The sequence below is a fragment of the Cavia porcellus genome, unplaced genomic scaffold, assembly GCF_034190915.1.
Source record: "Cavia porcellus strain 051 isolate PalLab524CR breed Dunkin Hartley unplaced genomic scaffold, mCavPor4.1 scaffold_25, whole genome shotgun sequence".
NCBI classification, from domain to species: Eukaryota; Metazoa; Chordata; class Mammalia; order Rodentia; family Caviidae; genus Cavia; species Cavia porcellus.
This window is the reverse complement of record NW_026947508.1, coordinates 52,739,605-52,760,480: the sequence shown is the minus strand read 5'-3', so window position 1 is coordinate 52,760,480 and position 20,876 is coordinate 52,739,605. Positions and strand designations below refer to the sequence as shown.

Genomic DNA, 20,876 nt, shown 5'->3' with positions numbered 1-20,876 from the left:
TATCTAGAGCATGCAGATCTGCAGAGTGAGAAGGTCAAGGCCCACTCTCCTTCCTCCTTCCTCATCTACCAAGGGGGCGCCATCTTGAATGGCGCCTGTGGCCGTGGGGCAGGGTCCCCAGGGCCTCTGGAATCTGTAAGGCAGCATGGATGTGAGGAGCGATCATGTGTCTCGGATGAGAACCTTTCCTCCTGTTGCTAAGAGAGAGAGAACCTTCTGTTTTCCTTCTTCTACATCTCTGGCTTTACACCCTGCAGCCCTTTTGCCTTTCTATTTTTGTACCTCGAGAGCTTCATATAATGATATCTTTCCTGCATGCTTCTAACTAGATGAGGGTGGTAGACAGAAAAGAAAATGGAAATCTGTTTCCTGGTGGAAAAGATGACAGATGGGTTCAGGGGCTGCAGTGGAAACACCACCATTCTTAGAAACGGAGAAGGCTCTGCCTTGCCCAGCGGTTCACAGGCTTGGCCCTGGCTCAGCCGATTCCAGGACAGGCAGATGGGCTGGCTGCAGGAGCAACCAGAGACTGGGAAGATGGACTTAGTACCTTAAGCGCTTGAGTGTTTTCATTTTACCTTCACAATAATTGCATGAGAATATGTATTATCGTTTATGTTTTCTAACTGAGGAAAGAGGATGTGCAGAATTGGGTCCTTGTCCAGTGGCCTTCTCGCTACATAGAAGCAGGGAGGCGGCTGCTGTGTGGGAGTCTGATTGGTTCCTCTGTTTCCACCCTCGCCCCCTCCAGCCCATTCTGGGCATTGCAGCTGGAGGGAGCTTTTACAAAGGAAAGTCTCACTGTCTCCAATACTGTAACACTCACACCCCCAGCTCCTGACCTAACGTGAATCCCAGGGCCACAGTAACCACTCTGCCAGACCAGCCTCCTCGCAAGCTCCCCGCACCTCAGGCCGCCTTCTGGCCGCAAGGTCCTTCAGTCCCTGCAGTTCACGGACACACTGTGCTCTGCCCTGCACTTGCGGAACCTCGCAGGCACTCCGAGGACTGCAGCTGCACCTTGAGGACAGGGTTAGTTTTCCTGCAGGATCTTAGAGGTCTTAAACCTCAGCCTGCTGTTCTCCCCCTGCCATTTCCTGGCCCACATCTCCATCCATTTAAATTTTGGCCAGTAGTGATAATAACTAGCCAACAATTTCTTGCTGATTTACTTGTTTATTTTCTGTATCTTCTCACCAGACCACCAATTCCAGGAGAACAAGTGTTAGTGGTTTCTCTGAAATCTACCCTACTCCACAGAATAGAGGCTGCAGCACAGTAAAATGCACAATAAATATGCATCTGTGTGTGAATTGTTACTGATGTGTAATTACTCCAGAAGGGCAAGCTTGCAAAAGGTCAAGGAAGAAGAGCCTTCTCAGTTGCATCGTGTACCAACTGTCAACTTCCTGCTTTTGTCACTCTCAGGACAAACCTGTGGGAAAGATCACTGGTCTTCCGTTTCTAGAAGGGATGGCTGCTCATTTTTTGGCACGTTGCTGAGATTACAGGGCTCAGCCAGAAGCCCGGCCTGCTTACTGCGGTGCCGCGTACTCTAGGGTGTGCGAAAATGTCTCTGCGGTGGACATGCATGGAAAAGGGTGTGTCTGCGCCGCAAAATCTTGTGTGTGTGAAGCCTCCTGAGGAGGAGGCGGCGGCTGTACCAGAGCTTCAGGCCAAGACTCAGAGGGCCGCCAGGAGAGGGCTCCCCTGATGAATCACAAAGGCTCTACCCAGAACCCAGACCTTGGGGAGCAGACCGCGGACTGGAGCTCCACGGGAGGCGAGGCCCGCAGAAAGGTTGCTGAGGGGAGGGCTGCGAGCGATAGGCGCGGCCGGATCTGAGAGGGAGTGGCAGAGTGGGGCCTTCTCCCCGGAGAGGCTCCTCCAGGCCAGGTCGCTCCCTGACCCTGCTGCGGGAGCTCCCGTCCTGCGCTAGGTGGCGAAATGCGGAGGGGCTCTGCTATTCGGGGGAATGCGGTAGTGATGTATAAGGTATGAAAGATGTGGCCTGCAGCGCGCCGGCACTAGCGCCTCTGCTCGCGGCGGAGCTGCGGGAGTGAGCGCCAAGCTCCGGGATCCCCAGTCCCGCGCGTTCCCGCGCGCCCGGCCCCATACGGACCCTGCGGCCCGGGTACAGGAGCGGAGCCCGCGCGTCCTGCTCTGCAGCCAGAGCATGAGTCTACGGGACTGAGTGGAGAGGGCGGTCCTCGGCTCTGGAAGGTAGGAGAAGGCGCTGCGCCCGCCGCCGCAGCGCGGGAGGCTGGGGTGGCGCCGCCCGGGTGCGCGGGAGTGGCAAGTGACGGCAGTGGGGACCACGCGTGGGGACCAGGGGCCGCCAGGCCGTTCGGGAGCCGCAGGACGTCGGTCTGCCGCTCTTGGGGGCGCGCGTGTCGCTGCGCAGCGCGGGCGGGCGGCTGTGGCTGCGTGCGCAAAGTTTTGGGCAGCGCGCAAGGCGCAGGCGAGGCCGCGGCGCACGTCCGCGCAAGTTGAGGCCGGAAAGCTTGGAAGACCTCAGCGCCCATGGGAGCTCGCCCGGGACCCAGACAAGTGGCTTCTGCTCCCCAATCCCCGCGAGGCTGGATGACACGATGGGGGTTAACCCTTCTCCCGAGGGAGAACTTGGTCCTCTTCGGGGACTGGACTCAGGCGGGCCGGCTGCTTGGAGGCTGCAGCTTGGGCCGCGCTGCCCTTGGCTTAGCGTGTTGGCTTCGCGTGCTCTTTCCATTTCTACCCGTTTGGCTTTCCAGGAACCAGGCAGACTGGCTTGGGGTGCCTCCACCACAGCCTGTGATTTTACCTCTCGGTGCATTGGATGCATTTCCCCCCACCCCTGCTGCCTGGCTCTTTGATGCTGCCTTGAAAAATGAGATGATTAATCAATTAGGTTAGTGGCCAATTAGGCATAACCTTGTAGGAAAATAATTATCCCTGGCTCTCTGGGCTTTCACCGGCGACGAGGTGGGAATCCTACCCGGGTGCAGAGGCTGTTCCAAAAAGATAGGGCCCAGCAGGGAATTTCTGGGAATTTAAGGTTTAAAAGATTGAATGCGTGGTGATGGAGGAGGTTGCAGGGTAGAGTTGTGTGTATGCGTGCGCGTGTGTGAGTCTCTGTGTGTGTTTGCCACGGAAATTAACCCTTGGCGGCACAGTTCGGCGGACTTCGTGGGCTGCGTATTTCCAACACCTAGGGAAGGTATATCCCCGGTTCGCCTACCCTTTGCTTTTTCGGATGGATTCTCTGTGCCAAGGCAGAACCACAGCGTGGTAGATGGAGGTTCCCGCACCGCGCCTTCCCAGAACACACATCTCCCTGATCGTGCTAAATAAAGCGATTGGTAAATGGATGCGGAAAGGAGACAGCTTTCAGGGCTGGGAAGTTCTGGTGCGGCGCAAGGCTGCCGTTTCTTTTCGGAATGCTTGGCGGGGCTTGGCACTGCAGTACAGTATTACAACACAGCCATATTAAAAAGGTCTCCAGTGAGGAGCTTTCCAGCGCTGCGGCCTGACTTCGCCGCTCAGATTTTTCTTGCACGGATCTTGCAGGGGCTTCCACACATGCACCATGTGCATTTCAGCCCCTTTCTGGCTCTGTTTTAGGCTTCCTTCATCTGTTTATACATGTGGACTCTAGCTAGTAGATGTATGTTCAGAGAATAAAAACGGAGAGGTGTTCCCAGGACCGAGGGATTTTTGCAACAGGTCCTAAGGCTGAGATTTCTCCACAGGCATCCCCTTGGCATTTATTGACCTGGGCCCCAAGGCCCCTCCCAGAGACAGAGACGGAGGGGGTTGGATCAGGGGGTCTGTGGAAGCCCCTGCAGTGCTGATATTAACTACAGCTACATTTTATGGCTTTTTTTTTTTTTTTCCTGTCTCAGCTGCGAGGAGGAATAGCTGAGCCCTGCAATGTGACAGCAGCGGTGTCCCTTCACTCTAGGGAAAGGGATGGGTCTAGCTGGGCTGGCTAGCAAATAGAATTGTCCAGTCGGAAGACTGCCTAGTGATATGGTGCCCAAGGACAATTGCCAGCCACGGGCTTCTCCTGCTTCTTCAGAATAAAGGGTCACCATTGAGCCTCTGCTTGGCCAAGGTTTTGTTTTCACTTGAAGCTGGACTCAGCCAGTAGTGTGTGTGTGTATATATATATATATATATATATATATATATATATATACTTTAGCTCTAGCAAAGAACAGGCTTTCTTTCTGAAATTGAATCCCCGCACTCCTCACCATGGTAAGAATGAGTATGGAGGGAGAAGGGAATGGTAGTGATAAGAGAGATACAGAAAGACGGTAACTTAAGTCTTCAAATACATCCAGCAGTAGGAAAGGAGAGAAGAGGAGAGGAGATGAGCAGGGAAGAGGAAGAGTAGGGGGAGAAAGAAAGGGGGAGGGAAGAGGTGAGGAGGGTGAGGGGGACCCCACCACCGCATCAGAGAGGGACAGAAGAGAGAAGAGAAGAGCTGGGTCTAGAGATAGAGATCAGCATGCGCGGGACACAAGTTCATCCTGAGGTTTGGAGAAAATGTTAAGGGAGACTCGAGAGCACACAAGACTCCTTCCATACAGATCTGCCTCCTGGAGCTCTGTTCTGACAAAATCAGGCATGTACCAGGCTCCATTTCTTCTTAGCTTTTCTTTGCCTGAGATTCCAGTTGGTGTGGAAGGGGTTGGGGAAATGGCAGGGTCTGTTTGCAGAATCAGAGAGCAAGCTGCCTCCTTTCTTGGGGCACTTCATTCAGAGAGGTGAGTGTCTGAATAATTTTGAAGGAAGTGTTGTTTTTTAGATTTTTACTCCACAGAACAGACAACTTTTTAAAAAGTGCATTATTGGTTTAACTTTGGGGGAAAAATAAAAATGAAGCTTAGGGTACTAAACACTGTGGCACCCCACTAAGAATGGATGAGAAATGATTCAAGTGGTTTTCTCCTCTGAGCCTCAGGTCCTGACTGGGGCCCATCCTCTGAGTCCCAGCTCCTCTCTTGGCCCCAGGATGGCCCTTCCACATTGTAACAAGTGCTTTCTAAAACTTGACTCTGATCCTGTTACCCACCAAATCAAAGACTAAAATCTCCCTGTTGCTGAAAGCATATGATTCAAATTCCAGACCACAGACTTAAAAGTTTTTCACTGTCTGGCCTTCTTGCCCTGCTAACATGCTTGTTGCACACATACACACACTTATTCTATGCATACCACACACACATTATACACATACATGTGCCCAAACACAGATACCTCACATATGCCCAGGTATTGGAAACCCTTAGAGACATGAACATAGCATCTTACACACCTTTGCACACTCATGTACAGTGCATTCATCCACCCAGCTTACATGCATATATAAACACCCGCATACATGCACATAGCATCATATACTTAGGCTTACTACATTCACACCCACACACTTACACACATGCATAAGCACACCTAAGTACCACACTTAGATTTACCCTTATACTTATGTTCAGTGTTACACTTGTGTACATATATACAAGTTCATTAATCTATGCATGTCTTACACAATGTATGCACAAACACTGACACACTCATGCATACACACAGATCACAAACCTTAACATGCACTCCAGTTATCTTCACATGCCAACTTGCACACATACACATTTTCATACAACTATACAATCACCTGATACACATTCGTGAACATATACATGTGCTTGTACACAACACCCTCCCCTGTGCATATACTATGTCCATACCCGCATCCCTAAGGGAGTCACACAGTCATGCACACACCAGTACATGCAGCATCACATACCCTTTCGTACAGTGCACACCACACTCATGTGTTCCTACCACCTTTGCACCCCACATGTGCCTGGATACTTTTGCAGGTGTTACTTTCCCTGTCTGGATCACACGTTCTTATTCCTCAGCCCTGTGAGTGCTGCATACCCATCAGGACCTATCTCACAAGTGACATCCACTTCAAGGTCCCTGTCCCTTGGTATGTTGTTGCTCTCTCTTCACACAGCTCTCTCAAGGTCTCTACCTGTTCATTTATGCTACCAGATCACACATCCCACAAAGCATTGACTCATGAACCTTGTTTGATAACCACAGTCATTTTAGGAACTTTGGCATGATAATTAACACCCTTAACATCTTTCTCACTCATTACTTATCTTCTCCTAATCTCTTTTTTTTTTCACAAGAATAATAACAGCTTTTAAGAAACATAAAAGATACAGAAGCTTTTAAGATAGAAAGTAACACCCCCCCCACACACATGTCTACCCTCCATGCTGGATGCTTATGTTAGTAAGCTTTGGTATTGCCCAACTGTATGGAGCCAGCTTGAAGTGGAAAGTGTTGTACCCAGATTTTGGGCCCAGGGCTTATGCTATATCCTTGCAAGAGCTCATCCCAGAAAGCAACAGGAACGTTCTGTCTTTACTTTAGTGTGTGACTTAATGGTGCAGATGGAAGCTGGATAATTGTAGGTCCTCCTGGAGAGGAGTGGGCTTTGAGGGCACTCAGGTCTGGAGGCTACAGAACCTGAAGGGCCTTATTATGTGAGACATCTGCATTGAGAAATCCCTCTATCTCCCAGTCCTGCTCATCAGCAGGAGTGAGGAGTTCTTTGAATCAGAGCCATGGACAGAGCTTGTAGCTTGTGATGGGATGATTCTGGACATCATTCATAGTTCTGTGGGGCTAATATGAAACTTGATAGGATAACTGAAGACTGATGGGATAGCTGGAGATGAGGCCGTGGACACTGGAGGCCTCCAGAGCGTGGCTTTGATAACATCTGCGTTCTGGGTACGGCAGGGCAATTATAAGTCCCCTTACAGCTGGTTTCCAGTATGTCAGGCACTGGTTTGAGCATATTACCTATGTCATCTCATTCTGTCCTTCTAGAAATCCAAGGGTAGTGCTTTTAGCCTCACTTATAACAATGCCCAACACAATAAATATCAATAAAATATTCTTTTAATGATTAGAAAACAAAGCCAAGTATCAGAGATATGGAGTAACTTGTCAGAGATCAGCAGGTAGTGTATTTCAGAGCTGGGATCTGAACTCAAATCTTTTTTTTTTTTTTTGGACAATAGAAACTATTCTTTTGACTATTCTGTGCTTTTCCTGGATTGCTATTCCTGGCCAGAGCTTGAGCTTGTAGATCCTCTCATCCAATTCCTTTATTTCAGAGAGGATAAAATTTATTATGTGCAAGGTTCTACTCTAAACACTTGTTTCATCTTCATTCTCCAAAGCTGGGAGAGGAGCTGTGATTTAAACACAAGCAGTCTGTCTTCTTTGCTATTTAATCATACAAGATTCTTGCAGTTGTATCAGATCCTAGTGTTGCTTAGCAGTGGAATTATCCTCCTCCTCCCCATCCTCCTCCTCATCACTGTTCTCGTTGCCTTTGTCAATGTTTTCATGTTAGATGCCTTTACTGAGGGTCTAACTGTATGTCAGGCACTTTGCATGTTATTTCATTATTCTGAAGACAATCGCATGCTTCTGTATAAGGAAACCAATGCCGCAATAAGGGTGAGAGTTATGGATCCAGTTGGAGGAGAACTGGGTTGGGATTCTGTGAGTCTGGTCTCAGCATCTGTTCTTTTCAGTTTCTTTTATCTGTCTTTCACTACTTCTTGCTGCTTTTCACATCCAGCAAAAGGTGATGAGGTTTTTCTTGTTATAATTTTCTCATTGATAACTCAATTCTCAGAAGCACCATTATTGAAAAAGACATAGCATTTGCATTTCAGTGGCCTGAGTTTTTTCTCCTGTTGCACTATGAAGTGTGTGAAGGGAACCTAATTTTCTGTATATTTCTTCCATTTCTTGGAAGTAGAATAATGTTACCTGCTGTGTTTTCTAACACAGTGATGGGGATAAGTGAGTTGGGGCCTAGTCATTCTTATCCCCACTGAAAGAGCCAAAGCTGCTTTGTGAAAGCCAGAAAAGACTGTTTCTTGGGTTGAAATGAACTACTTTGAGACACTGTGTGACGCTGGTTGGCTTTGACAAGGATGCGACCATAACATGGTGACATTTGGACTCTTTCCTTGTTGGTGATAGTGTGAGAATGCTAAATCATTAATAGGCATTCACTTGGGATTCATAAAACAGCCATATTGCAGGAGATAGAAGCCCTGGTGACATCAGACAATACTTTATCTGGCAAAGCACATGTGGTATCTGTCTTAAATGGGGCAGGCAGAATCAAAGAAGAATGAGCAGTTCACAGGCTTTTATTAAATTAAAAAACATTTTTTTTCTGAAATGAGCTCTGAGTCACAGGTCTTGAGACTTCTTATTTAGTTAGCATGCAGAGTACAGCTTCACCATGTTTCAAAACGACCTTTTTTTGTGGTTGAGCTTAGATCTTTTGTGACATTTTCCTCTAAGCAAATATTTACAGCTGAGTTGGAAACTGACAGGAAGAAGGTTTAAAAATGAAAATGTTACCAAACTGAAGCTTGCATCTGAGTGTAGCACATGGTGTCACCATGGGCAGAGTCCTAAGAACTCAAAATATTTGTCAGTGTGTAAAACTTGGAAAAACCAAACTGTTTTCGTTTGTTAATTCTAAAAGTCACCATTTTTTGCGCATGCATTACGGTGACCGTTTCCACTTCCCACTGGACTGGTTTTGTAACAGTCACGGAACCTCCGCTACGTGCTTTTACTTTACTGTTTCCTGCTGCAGAGGAGGCGCGCTGTGTCGGGTTAGTGCCTGCATTTATTTCTGCCTTTATACACTTGCTCACCGGAGTTTTCTCCTGCCTCGTTCTCCCTTTTGAAATCTGGTCTAAACCTAGGACTGCAGTCTCTTCAGTCTGTAGTCAGGCACCAGGGCCTGTGGCATGTCTGCTTAGTCAACCCCACTCAGAACTGACTACCGCTGACACTGATTGATTTTATCACTGTACTAATTTAAAAAGTCACAAAAGTAATATGAGTCAGCTGTGAAAGCACAGAAAACTATAAAGTCTTAGTAAATATCACTTGAAATTCCAGATTTTAATCACCCAACATTTGGTGATCACCTTTTATTTCTCACACGTACACACTACATGTATAGGTAGGCATACATGTACTATGCATGTGTGTGTATACACACAATTTTATATACTGTGCCTTACTATGTGGGATTTTCTCTTTTTTCCCAGATGTCTTTTTTTTTAAATAGAGCTCTTTGTTTGCTTACAAACTAGTCCAACTTGGATGGATGTCTGTTGTACCTTCAGGATGCCTCCAGCATCCTAAGTGCCTGCTATCATTTACACATACACTCACATATACACACAAGAATTTTTGTCACACATTTGTGAAACATGAGACTTTGCATGTTACTTTTCTCCCGTAACACACTGGAAAGCCATCCCTCTTTTTCATCAGCCCTCCCTGAGTTGGTTGGCAGAGGATGTTACTGTTTCCAAGGGCTGTATAATTTTTAATGAAATGACTATGAAGCAGAGTTTTCAACCAATTCCTTACTGAAGGGCACTTATATTAACCCACTAATTTTTAATAAATAATGCTAAAATAAGCATCCTTCCATGTTTATCACTTGACTGGTACTTGAACTTTTATGGGTGGATTTCTGAAAGTATTATTTCTGAGCTAAAAGGTAGGTCCTCTTAAAAACTTTACTAGGTACTGTCATATTGTTTTCCAAATGAATGTAAAATGCACATTTTTTTACCGCATGTGAAGGAAACTTTCTGCTATCTTTGTCAGAAACACAGACTACTTTTCTGTTTTATTTTTGCTAGCCCGATAGGTAAGAAGTGGTATCTTGTTGCTATTTTACTTTGTACTTCTGGATGTCTTCCAAAGAGGAGCATCTTTTCACTTTTATGTGAAAAGCTTTGGATTTGCTTCCCAGTGCACAGCTGATTCATCATCTTTGTCCAGTTTTTAAGTGGTTTATCTGTTATGGTTTAGCAATGGCTTCTTATAATTACAGTAATTCTTTTCTTCCAGCCACATTGCATATGACTTTCTTCTTCTAGAGGTTTTATGGAATATTATAATGAACTATTTATTTGTTGGTGTCCAAATTAGGCCAGGGGTTATTAGACACACATATTCAGGGTGTGTGATTCATCTCTGAGATGTTACACGTGTCAAGCCCTGAAAAACAGGTAGAGAATAAGTGATTGTAACACTGAGTACACGTATGACACTCAAGCATAGTTTATTTAACAATAAACTGTACAAAATAGCTTATGTATATGACATCACATAGATTGAGATGTTCCCAATAACCAAAATTTCAAAATGACTGATACCCTGGAATTATTTATAAATTATTATATACTTTAAAAATAGAATATGATTCAATAATGCTGCAAACATCAGTTATTATGTCAAGCTATGTTTTTGATATCTTTAAGGAGTATTTAGGGGTAAAAGATTGTCCCTATACATGAGTCCCAGACATTTGGATGTACGGACTTTTAATTACCATATCTGTTTCTTATATTTTGCAGTCTCTTCTATCACTGCCAGGTTGTGCTGTCATATCTTAGTAGTGTTGATTTATCTGTCTTTAAAAGCAGCCTGCTCTTTTATGCATCTTGTTATTGGTTGGGGACTGATAGTATCAGGAACCATGCTCCATTCAAAAACATGGCTATGATAAGAGCCAACAACCATCAATTCTTAGCTTGGCTGCCATTCTCAGGAATGAAGAGCATAAGTCTAAGCAGAACTTCTGCCACCTAAGGCCATTTTTTTCTTTCTTTCTTTACAAGGAGGGGAGGGGGGGTTGTTGTATACATGAAGTGGTAATATATGCCATCTCAACTAATTGTACATAGGTCTAAAAATGGTTTGACCCCAATAAAGTGGGTTGAAAATATCTTTGTAATGGTAGAAATTCAGTTCCCAGTCTCATAGAAGTCCACATTCTTGGGGAGTCTCCTCAGACCTGGGGAGCCTCCAGCATCCTCAGCAGCTGCTGCCATAGTTCCCTGTGTACCCTTGGGTTGATGGTGCAAAGTGGGAGTCTCTCCCATCTCCCCCACCATCCTGCTATTCTGCAGAGTGCAAAATAGTTACCCAACGAGGATAATGTTATTTGCAATCTTTCCCTTCTTGTTTCATGATGGAAAACACAGGAAGGAGAATTGAGTTTGCCAGTGACACAAGGCTCAGGGACCACTGGGCTTCTTGGTTGAATTTAGTTCAGGTCCTGCCTAGACTTTCCTGGCTGCACTGAAGGCTCTGCTCAATTCCTGCTCATCTCTAACTCTCAGCTCGTAGAGACCCAGGTGTGGAGACCACATGCCCTGGGATAAGGTGAGTAGGAACAGCTGTGGGGGTCAAGGGGAAAATCAGCCCCTGCCAACAGTATAACTGAGTTCATGGTTTGAGGTTATGACATTTTTTTCCAAGAAGGATCCTCTGGTAATCCGTAGGTTGCGTCTTCTAGTTGAAGTTTCTGCTCTCAGGACTCCCATTACCTTTCTGGTTCACATGAAAGCATCCTTTCCCTTACTCTAGACTGGTGATGGCAATGGATTTGCTCCACTCAGATGGCTGATTACAGCAACTCTCCCTATTTCCAAAGTAGAAATGTGGTCATCCTTGTGGGGAAGGGAGGTTGCAAGGGGTGTAAGTCAATTATGGCCTTTTCCCCTCGCAAATGAGAGCTGAACACCAGAGTATGAAAGCAAAGATGGAAACGTGGGTCTTGTTTCCAATAAAGCTTGACTGGAGAATTTAGATTACTCAGGGATATTCATCTTCTTGCACTTTGTCTCAGTGTTGGCCTGAGCAAATGTTCATAGGTCTCCCTTTCCCTCGGGGGCTTGTTCCATGGGCAGCAGTAAAGAAAGGTCTTCTGAGGTCAGGACTCTGCATGACACAGGACAAATGTTGCTCTGTTGTTTCTTTAGGTGCAGATGATGCCACCTATATTGAAAGGGACACTTCAAGATTGTGGGTTGGCCTCCAGCTACCAAGTGGAAGAGTCTGGCAGCCAAGTTTGGTATTCGGGTCACATGTGCATCCATGCCGTGGGATTGTTAGGATGGGCACACACTTTGCTAGGGACTTCACCTGAGCTGCTCCAGAAGAGTCACCCTATCCACAGGATTTATACCTCCATCTTTTACTCCTTCCTCCCGAGCTCAGGCAAGGTTGTCTGCTGAGTGTCCCTGGAGTCCTCAGGTAACTTCTGGTTCTTGTGCAGAAGCATAAGAGAGGACCGAATGAACTGGTATAATGCTGAGAGCCTGTGGCATATCTGCTGTTGCCACAGGTTGGCTGTCTCTCCCTGATTTCACTGAGAAGATAAACCAGTCTATTTCCTTTGAGGTGAGAGGCTGAAAGTGCTGTGGTCCTTGCTCTCCTCTCTGCAGAGACAGAGTGGAGTCAGCAGTAATTGTCCCCCAGCGAATCACACCTCTCCTCTTGTATCCTCAGGGACCAGCAGATCTTCTGTCAGCCCAGCTCCCAACCATGCTGGAAGGCCCTTCCATGGTTTGCTCCCTGCCTTTTTAGTCTCTCTCTAGGATTCACCTGCTTGCTTTGGGCTTCATCTGTTCTGGGCTGCTGGGCGGGCCATGCATGTGTTCATGTTCTCTCATGCCACCAGGTCTCTGTCTTTGCTGAACTTTCTTCACTCACTGTGAGTTAAATGCCTTCCGTGCATTGTTGCTTGACAAAGTGCTATCTACGATTCCCAGGTCCTCTGGGAAGCCTCATCTATCCATTCCTAGACTGGGCTCACTCACTCCGGGATGTATCCAAAACTCCTGGCAACCCCTTCCATCTCTAAGCACATAAATGTTGTGACCTCTTGTCTCTCTGACTCCCTGTGTCGCGGTAGCTTCCTGAGTGTATGGGCGTCATCTTTACATCCCAGTAGGAAGCACAATGCTCAGGACCTAGTGGCCTCGCAGTGAATAAAGAATGAGTGGCAGAGCACTGGCGAAGGACACAGGCTTTGAAGCTCCAATCTGCCTGATCCAAATGCAGTGCCGTGGCTGCAGATCGCTGTAGTTGTGTAGCCACAGGGTTGTTGTGGGAAGGCTAATAAAATAATGCATGTGAAGTGCTTACAGGGACACAAAGGAGACACTGGAAGGGGCTATAATTTTGACTATAAGATTATCAGTTGTTCAATAATGGTAACGATCACTAGGTCACATCCCACCTCCTATAGGACTTACTCCAAAGTGCGTTGAAGCCGTGGTGACTTGGGGAGAGGAGTGGAAATAGACAGAATTTGACAGAAATCACCATTGGGCCAAAGCACTCACAGAGCAGCTTTGAGGTAGGGCAAGGTAAGGGAGGCCCCTGTCACCTGGGCTCAGGAACTGCACTGTCACCAGGACGCTGCTACACTTCTGCCTTCTTTATGTACTTCTCCCCCACTTGAAAAATCCTCCCTTAAAAAAGGGGAAAGAAAGGAAAGAAAACAAATGACACTGAAGTGACACTAAAAACAATGTCAGACTCCAGCAAAGGTTAGTGGTTTCCCCAGGAGCATGTGTCCCGCTGTGTTCGCGCTGCACAGTATGATGTGGAGCTTCACGGGGATGTGGGAAACCAGCCTGGAAGATGGCAAATTTCCTTTTTGCTCCTTACTCCCAGCACAGCAGCTCATGGAGACACATGCAGAACACCCTCTTTTCCCTCTTCCCCAGCGTGGGCTTACGTTTGTTAATTTTGCTGTGTTCAGCTCCCCTAACATCTACTGCACCCCTACTGTGTGCAGGGAGCTGCTGATTCTCTCCTTCCATGCTCCTGTCTCCCAGCACATTAACGTGTCTGACTCATTAAAAGCAAAGGTTTTCATTCAAAGGTATGTGTGAGGAGCTGGAATCTACTGTTTGTAAGGAGGCAACATAAACTTTTCACTGTTAATTTCCGCAGAAATTGCCCTTGTTATTGAGGTCTACATTGAAGTACGGTGAGAAGAGGGAGCGAGACACCGAACAGAGAGAGTGATGGAATCAGAGAGAACAAGGGTAAAGGAACGGGCTCAATTTGCTGTGTGACCCCTAAGTGCTCTACTTTCTCTGGGTTTTGGTTGTCAGTGAGTTTTCATCTTTCTAGCCTCCATATATTATGATTCAAAAATATAAAAAGCATGTAGCACCATCAGGATTTGCTGTGCTCAAGTGGAGCATGTAGGGGAGGTGGAGTTGGAAGGCTCAGTTTGGACGGTGGCATTCGTGCTGGACTGTGTGACACTGGCCTCAGTTCCAGCCTCCTCTGGGACCTTCTCTGTCAGTGGAGGATCCTGCCTCACCTTCCCTGCTGCAGAGAGCTGGTGGGATGATGCTTGTGAGCGTGAATCATCATGGAAGATAGCAGGGGGCTGTGCACACACGCATGCGTGCACACACACACACGCACGTGTGCACACACACACATGCACTGACTTTCTTGATTCATTGTTTGTCAACTAGCACTTTTGACTCTGTCCTGTGGCGTGGTGGAAAGAAACTCTGCCTCTTGGTGGTGTGTTTGGTCTCCTGCAAGCAGTCCCGGGTGTTTCCAGTGGGAGTGTGGGGGTGCTCCCTGTGTCCTCATCTGCACCTGTTTTCATCTGAGCACTTCTCTGCGCACCACGCATTTTATTATTGGCCTGAATGGAGACCATTTGTCCCCTGCTAAATGAGCTGTTTCTATGTGCTTCTGTCGCTAGGCACCTGGGGCTGCATTCACGGGAGAAGCCAGCCGTGGATCCCAGGAGCCTTTCTGAGTTTATTAGGAGAAGAAAGAAAACATTTCTCTGCGGGTTATGGCTTCCCTCCCTGGCCTCCCCTCATTAGTCCAGGCAGGGCACATCCCCTGGTGGCGGTGAGAGGACAGGTCCTTGGCCAAGGGGTGGTCTGGCTTTGTCTTTTGGCTGCCATGGCTCAACAGGTGGCTAATTACCTGTAATTGGCTGCCTCTGTGGTGACTGTGGGTGGGCTCAGCAGCTTGGCAAAGCACACCTTGGGTGGCAATGTGCCTTGCTTTTTTCCAGGCCTCACCCTTTGTCATGGCCTACAGAGCAGAGCCTTGCCTCTCAGAGGGGACCACTGGAGCCATCAGGAGTAGGCAGCCTCTGAGAAATCAGGAGACACCTTCCATCCAGACTGTGGCCACCACACTTGCGGGGGTGGGGGGGGGGGAGATGCCCTTTATTGAGAGTCTGGTTGATTTAGGGTTAAATGCGAATGACCTGCACTATGAAGGCCAGGTGTGGATCATTTCAGTCCTGGGTCCCTCGTGACATCCCATTGACAAAGAATGGTTTTGTTACAGGCAACTGAGTTAAATAAAAATATTATAGGAAGACAGGGTGAGGCCCTGGAGGGAGCCAGCACGGAGGAACAAATGTCTTGTGACCTTGGAGTAGACAGATACCTCCTGCTGTGGGCCAGATCTCAAGACAAAAGATCAAGCAAATACACCCACATCCTAAGGACAGATATTCTAAATAGTTCCCTATCACCCTTAGGAAGCCAGGAGTGGTTACCATCCCAATTCCCTACAGGAAGAGTCACTGCTCTTTAAGCATGTCTGCTACACGACTTGCTTCCCCATTTTTTCCTGATTTAATCAATTTTATCGGAGCAGTTAATCTTATTAGTTGACTACAGTTCTGCCCCACCTCATGCCCACCTTGCGAGTTTTCATACTTTCCCTATGTTGGACCTGTTTCACCTCGTGGTTTTGCTGTATAAAAGTCCCTAAAAATGACAGTCTTTGGCAACTCTGCCAGACAGAAGCTTTGCTGTTAACCTCCATTGTTCCTAAAGTTCACAAACTCGTACTGGACATCGGGTAGGTTGGGACTTCCATTCCTCTATATCAGTTTTCTCAGTGCAGGGGATAGATCCCGAAAGCCTGTTTTGTCCTGATCACTTCCGGAAGTCCTCCAACGGCACACACCCACATGCTCTAAGAGAGGGAGAAGGAACAAGGTACAAGTCGGACTCCAAATCTGGAAAGATTTGATAGTAGGTATCAGGGAACGTAGCTTCCTCGTCCTTTACCCTCAAGCCAAGGTACTCAGAAAGTCCTTGGAAATAAGTTTTTAAAGACCTTGAAAAGGGTGTTTATATGATTAAGAACCCAAGTGTCACTTCCAAATTCCATTTCTACCATTTGTAGATATGTTAGACATTCAATACACAATTTTGTATCTTTGGATTTTAGTTTCCATTGCTCTAAAATAGGGATGTTGATTAGATCTACTTCATAGGGTGCATTAAAGGAAATATTTAAGAGTGATATTTCACTAAATGTTAATTATAATTTTAAAGTAGCCCACATAACTTTCTTCCCGTCACAAATGAGGATACTGACACAGGGTGTGGTGAGTGTGTGTGTGTGTATAATGGACACAGGGGTGACTGGACCAGTTACACAGCTAGCTAGAGGCTGAGCCAGGAGCAGTTAATCTTCATCTTCTTCCCTTTCCAGTATGATCCAGGTCTGAGAAGCCAGTCTGGCCCATACTTCTCTGTCAACCAAATAGCATCTGTCTCTGTTTTCCCTTGTCCATGTCTCCAGGGCCTGTATCTACAAAAATCAAGGAGCTCCATAGATGTGGGGCTTGATGAAAGAGATCTGCAGTGGCTCCTCATTGCCCCAGGGCGGAACTCCACCCTTCCCATGCCAGGCCTCCATGAGTGAGCTTGGAACCACCTGCAGTTCCCTCTGTGCCACGTCTTGGTTTCTTCTGAGCCTTTTGCTCCATGGGGGAGGTTTGTGGAATGGGTGGTGTTAAGTATCTAGGACCACCCCCTGGTTTCCAGGGTCTGATCCTAGCCCAGCTGGGTACCAGACAGGTGGCTCACTCCTCCCACAGTGTGTGCCTGCCCCTGGCCACCTTGGACTTTCTTCCAGTGACTGAGCACATTGCCCAGTGGGCAGGCGTTTCAGTGAAGACACTCAGTGTGAAATGTCATTCTTTCCGGGCCTTTCCACTCTGCCCCTGAGCACCTACTGTTTTCCCTTTGTATCACCTGTCACAAGGGTCTCTTGTTGTGGGTTTCTTGTCTGGGGATCCAGGACGCCTGGTCTTGGTCTCACTGCAGGGTGGAGCTCCCTTTAGCAACTGGAGAGGGTCAGGGAGGATTTGTTGACTGCAGGGGGAATAAATGAATCTAGGGTTGAGTCTGAGACAAGGAAGCAGGCAGGCATGAGTTTCTGAGGACATGCAACCTCTGCTACTCGCATACTGACGTCTATAGCTCTGCTGACAGTAAACATCAGGCCCAACCTTTATTTTTCTCATTATGTTTAAAACCCACCAGTCCCCCAATAGTATAATTTTCTAAGTAGTTCCATTGCAGTGCTGCTAATTGAGGAAAAGCAAGCTCCTTTTGAAGGCTCACTTTGTGTATGGCTGTCACTGGCAAGTGTCGAGACTGGTTGTCAATCACTGACAATAGCCTGCCGTTGTGGAATAATTTAAGTTTAGGTCTTTCTTTCACTCAGGCATTCAGATTCAGTTATATGTTTTCATACTGAGCTGAGAGCAATCTGGGGTGAGAAACGTCCTGTGTTCTGGGAGCTAAAATGGAGATTTCTTTTTTGATTTTAAATTTCCCTGCTCTGTGTGCAGCGTAGCTCTCAGGAGTTGGGCAGGCAGATTTGGGAGCGAGATGTTGGACTTCAGGTCTGAGCCCTTTCTTTCCCACTTCCCTTTCTGGTACTGTTTGCCTTGGTTTCTCAGGCTGCTTCCTTATACAGTTAAAAGGACGAGATGACTCCATGTTGGACCTCTTCACTGGAGTCCATGACCTTCATAGGCACAAGGCAGGCACAGTCCTTCCCGCCGGCACCTGTGATCACTGAGTGGTCTCGGGATCCAGCCCACCTGCGCAAAGACCCCTGCTCAGTTACTTCACTCCTGGATGGGAAGACCCAGGTGCACCTGGGTTTCTTATAGGTCAGGGACACTGACACCTACTATCAAGCTGTTATGGAGATTGAAATTATGTGAACTGCCAACACACTCTGCTCAGTAAATGCTAGTTCCTTTCTCCTCCTCTCTGTCTGTTAACATACTTAATTCAGGTTAGGAGAACAGAGGGGAAAAAAGAGAAGTGATTCAGAAGTGCTGCCTTATTCTCTGTTTGCGTGAACAGGCAAGCTCACCAGCCGTTACACCATGCTCTCCACCACGCCTAACTCAACAGCTTTGTTTATTCAGCAGATATTTATTTCTTTATTTTAAAGAGAAAAAACCCATAAAAATAAGGCTATAAAATTTCAAAACAAGATAGTAGGAGAATAGCAATGGTTAACGTATTGTATATTGTTATATTCAAAGTACTTGCTCAAGGTACAAGATACAAGCATGAAAAATTGATCAAACAATGTAAGAACAAACATTTCTTTTCAATGAACTAGTAGAAATTAGTAGTATAACTGTCTTAACTGTCTTGTACACACACACACACACACACACACACTTTTTTTCTTCTCCCTGTTTTCCTTTCCCCCATCTTAGTTTCTCTTTCCTTTTGAACAGTTTCTTCCTATTTCACAATATTTATTGTATATTTTGGATTTTATTTACTCTTCCAATATGATGTGTATTCATGCGAGTTTGATTTATTTCACTTATATGGCCTCAAATTTTATCCATTTACCTATAAAAGCCTCGAGATTATCCTTTTATATTTGAGCAGTACTCCATTGCATGAAAGTATCACATTTTTTTTATCCATTCCTTGGTTGAGGGGCATTTGGATTATTTCCAAGATTTATCCATTACAAATTGTGCTACAGTAAACATGGGTGCACATATATCACTGTAGAATGATGTTTTCAGTTCTCCTGGGAAAATGCCCAGAAGGGAAACAGCTGGGCTGAACGGGACCTCTAATCTTAGCTTCTGAGGAATCTTCACACTGATTTCCACAGTGGTTGTACCAGTCTACACTTCCTCCAACAGTGGAGAAGAGTTCCTTTTCCCCCTGGACAATCCCCTGTCTGGGTAATAACCATTCTTTCTATGGTGAGGTGAAATCTCAGTGTTGTTTTACTTTGCATCTCTTGAATGACAGTGATGTTGAACATTTTTTCATGTATTTACTTACCATTTGTATTTCTTCATCTAAAAAGAAGATATTAATCTCAGATGCCCATTTTTGGATTAGATCTTTCAATCTGAGGGCCTTGATTTTTAAAAATTCTTTGTATGTTCTAGGTAGAAGTACTTTGCTTCAGGGACAGTTTACTAAATTTTTTTTTCCACTCTGTGGGTTGTCTTTTCACTCGGTTGGTGATATCCTTTGTTGTGGAGAAGCTTTTTAATGAGATCTTAGTTGTTGTTTCTTTGATGTATTTCCCATGCAGTTTGGTTTTTTCCATGAACTCTCTGCCTGCCTATGTCTTCAAGAATTTTACCTACTTTCTATCCCGGTAGATTTAGTGTTTCTGTTTTAATATTTCGATCTTTGATCCATCTTGTCTTTAGTGCATGGTAATAGACATGGGTCTAGTTTTAGTGTTTGACACGTAAAAAGCCAGTTTTTCCAGCACCATTCATTAAAGGAGGCTATCTGTTTTCCAGTGAATGTATCTGGCCCCTTTGTCAATCATAAGTAACTGAGTGTCTTTGAAGTTGTGTCTGCATCTTCTATTCTGTTTTACTGATCCTCAAGTCTGTTTTTCACCAGTACCATGCTGATTTTATCACAGTAACTTTGTAGGATAATTTCAAGTCAAGAATTGTGATGCCTCCTGCCTTACCTTTGTTGCCCAGAAATGCTTTGGCTATTCTAGGCCTCTTCTGGTTCTAAATAAAGTTTAAGAATGGTTTTTTCTAGTTCTGTGAGATGTGCTAATGGTGTTTTGATCAGGATTGTATTAAAGCTATATCACAATTTTGATAGTATGGCCATGTTAACAATGTTGGCTCTTCCTATCCATGAGCAAGGACTAGCCTTCTATCTTTTCATATACTCTTTAATCTCCTTTTTCAGAGGAGCAGTGTATAGATCTTTTACTTCCTGTGTTAGATTGAGTCCTAAATATTTCTTTTTAGGGGGATGCTATTGTGTAGGGAATATTTCCCTAATTTTTTTCTCAGTGGGTTTGTGTACAGGACTGCTATTGATTTTTGAGTTTTGACCAGCAGGTATTTACTGAGTATCTACTCCGTGCTCCTTACAGTCCAGGTAGCAGGGTAGCAGAGTGTGTGCCCTGACTGGGGTTGCTGTCATCTCAGTTGAAGAGCTGGGGAATCAACAAGAGCTGATATGATACCATCAACAGTTAATATGTGGGAAGAGAAATAAAGTAGGATTGAGCTTACACTGGGTACTTTTGTGAGTGGTCAGGGACCACTGCCCCAGGGAGATAACATTGCAGCAAAGCCCCTGTTCTGGCTGTTGTCTCCACCTGCATGTCACTCTTCTCTCTTGTCCCCCTGTCCCATCAGCAAATCTACCATCAAAGCTCTGCTCCCAGTTCACTTTGTTAGGGTGCTTCTGCTGACACCAGACCCCTGGAGGCAGAGCTGTGTACTCCCTCTTCTGTGCTTTCCCTGTCCTTTGACTCTGTATATCCCCTGTGAATGGGCTCCCCTCTGACTCCAGCTGTCCTGGGTCCAGGCCTGGGGCTTACTGCAGAATATGTTAATGGATGGTGTGTGGAGGGATGGGCACTCAGGTGCCATCCATGTAGCCAGCCCCCTTGGCAGTGGTGGGGAGGTGGCCTTGGCTGGGTCCCCAGGGTGTCCACAGAGCTACAGAGATGTGCTTTGCCACACACTTGCTGCCCGTGATCCAAGCGGGCTCAGGGTGACTGCTTCCAGCTCTGAGGCATGGGCAGGTCCAGGGAGGGGCACGCTGAGTCTTACTCACGTTTGCCTCTCACCAGCTGTGTGACTTGGGGAACAATGCTTGTTCTTG

The 20,876-nt window shown here is 46.3% G+C and overlaps 1 protein-coding gene across 9 annotated transcripts in view; it reads left to right on the top strand.

The window, feature by feature from the left end:
* Window positions 1-1,759: 1,759 nt before the first annotated feature.
* Window positions 1,760-20,876, top strand: part of Dab1 (DAB adaptor protein 1) — a 1,082,808-nt gene continuing 1,063,691 nt past the window's right edge. For 4 of the 9 annotated variants that reach the window (XM_063236576.1, XM_063236569.1, XM_063236573.1 and 1 more), the window contains exon 1: window positions 1,760-2,223. The gene's annotated coding sequence lies outside the window, so the exon portion shown is untranslated. The remainder of the gene's footprint in view (window positions 2,224-20,876) is intronic. The other 5 variants (XM_063236579.1, XM_063236575.1, XM_063236574.1 and 2 more) reach the window with 5 other exon arrangements.